The sequence below is a fragment of the Nothobranchius furzeri genome, unplaced genomic scaffold, assembly GCF_043380555.1.
Source record: "Nothobranchius furzeri strain GRZ-AD unplaced genomic scaffold, NfurGRZ-RIMD1 Scf030, whole genome shotgun sequence".
Lineage (NCBI taxonomy): Eukaryota > Metazoa > Chordata > Actinopteri > Cyprinodontiformes > Nothobranchiidae > Nothobranchius > Nothobranchius furzeri.
The window spans coordinates 117,501-120,000 of record NW_027223047.1 but is presented as its reverse complement, the minus strand read 5'-3'; the positions used below and the strand labels follow the sequence as shown (position 1 = coordinate 120,000).

The window sequence follows — 2,500 nt, the reverse complement described above, 5'->3', positions numbered from 1 at the left end:
CTATCTATCTATCTATCTATCTATCTATCTATCTATCTATCTATTTCAAGCAGAATATTTTCAAAATAGCCATTATCATTGCAGGTGCTGGCATAAGAATTTGGGACTTTATTTTAGTGTTTTCTTAGTGTTGTACGAGATTAAAACTTCAACCCAAATTTTGACACTGCATTAAAGCATACTCTGTTAAAGTTGTACGCGCTCAGCGTGGGACTCGAACCCACAACCCTGAGATTGAGAGTCTAACGCTCTACCGACTGAGCTAGCCGGGCACTTGACAATTATCCATCTATCTATCTATCTATCTATCTATCTATCTATCTATCTATCTATCTATCTATCTATCTATCTATCTATCTATCTATCTATCTATCTATCTATCTATCTATCTATCTATCTATCTATCTGTCCATCCATCCATCTATCTATCTATCTATCTATCTATCTATCTATCTATCTATCTATCTATCTATCTATCTATCTATCTATCTATCTATCTATCATCTATCTATCTATCTATCATCTATCTATCTATCTATTCCAAGCAGAATATTTTCAAAATAGCCTTTATCATTGCTGGCATAAGAATTTGGGACTTTATTTTAGTGTTTTCTTAGTGTTGTACGAGATTAAAACTTCAACCTAAATTTTGACACTGCATTAAAACATACTCTGTTAATGTTGTACGCGCTCAGCGTGGGACTTGAACCCACGACCCTGAGATTAAGAGTCTATTGCTGTAACGATTGAGCTAGTCGGGCACTTGAGATTTATTCAATCAATCTATCTATCCATCTATCTATCTATCTATCTATCTATCTATCTATCTATCTATCTATCTATCTATCTATCTATCTATCTATCTATCTATCTATCTATCTATCTATCTATCTATCTATCCTAAGCAGAATATTTTCAAAATAGCCATTATCATTGCTGGCATAAGAATTTGGGACTTTATTTTAGTGTTTTCTTAGTGTTGTACGAGATTAAAACTTCAACCTAAATTTTGACACTGCATAAAAACAAACTCTGTTAATTTTGTAAGCACTCAGCATGGGACTCAAACCCACAACCCTGAGAATAAAGTCTAACGCTCTACCAACTGAGCTAGTCGGGCACTTGATAATTGATCAATCTATCTATCTATCTATCTATTTATCTATCATCTATCTATCTATCTATCTATCTATCTATCTATCTATCTATCTATCTATCTATCTATCATCAATCAATCAATCTATCTATCTATCTATCTATCATCAATCAATCAATCAATCAATCAATCAATCAATCTATCTATCTATCTATCTATCTATCTATCTATCTATCTATCTATCTATCTATCTATCTATCTATCTATCATCTATTTATCTATCTATCTATCTATCTATCTATCTATCTATCTATCTATCCATCTATCATCTATCTATCTATCTATCTATCTATCTATCTATCTATCATCTATCTATCTATCTATCTATCTATCTATCTATCTATCTATCTATCTATCTATCTATCTATCTATCTATCTATCTATCTATCTATCTATCTATCTATCTATCTATTCCAAGCAGAATATTTTCAAAATAGCCATTATCATTGCAGGTGCTGGCATAAGAATTTGGGACTTTATTTTAGTGTTTTCTTAGTGTTGTACGAGATTAAAACTTCAACCTAAATTTTGACACTGCATGAAAACATACTCTGTTAATGTTGTAACCACTCAGCGTGGGACTCGAACCCACAACCCTGAGATTAATAGTCTAACGCTGTAACGACTGAGCTAGTCAGGCAAAGGAGATTTAATCAATCAATCAATCAATCAATCTATCTATCTATCTATCTATCTATCTATCTATCTATCTATCTATCTATCTATCTATCTATCTATCTATCTATCTATCTATCTATCTATCTATCTATCTATCTATCTATCTATCTATCTATCTATCTATCTATCTATCTATCTATCTATCTATCTATCTATCTATCTATTCCAAGCAGAATATTTTCAAAACAGCCATTATCATTGCAGGTGCTGGCATAAGAATTTGGGACTTTATTTTAGTGTTTTCTTAGTGTTGTACGAGATTAAAACTTCAACCTAAATTTTGACACTGCATGAAAACATACTCTGTTAATGTTGTAACCACTCAGCGTGGGACTCGAACCCACAACCCTGAGATTAATAGTCTAACGCTGTAACGACTGAGCTAGTCAGGCAAAGGAGATTTAAGCAATCAATCAATCAATCTATCTATCTATCTATCTATCTATCTATCTATCTATCTATCTATCTATCTATCTATCTATCTATCTATCTATCTATCTATCTATCTATCTATCTATCTATCTATCTATGTATCTATCTATCTATCTATCTATCTATCTATCTATCTATCATCTATCTATCTATCTATCTATCTATCTATCTATTTCAAGCAGAATATTTTCAAAATAGCCATTATCATTGCAGGTGCTGGCATAAGAATTTGGG

General features: G+C 31.8%; 1 non-coding gene across 1 annotated transcript; it reads right to left on the bottom strand.

Moving 5' to 3' along the window:
- Window positions 1-199: 199 nt before the first annotated feature.
- Window positions 200-272, bottom strand: trnae-cuc (transfer RNA glutamic acid (anticodon CUC)). Its single transcript has one exon. It is a non-coding gene; the product is annotated as a tRNA-Glu (tRNA).
- Between the last annotated feature and the right edge of the window lie 2,228 nt (window positions 273-2,500).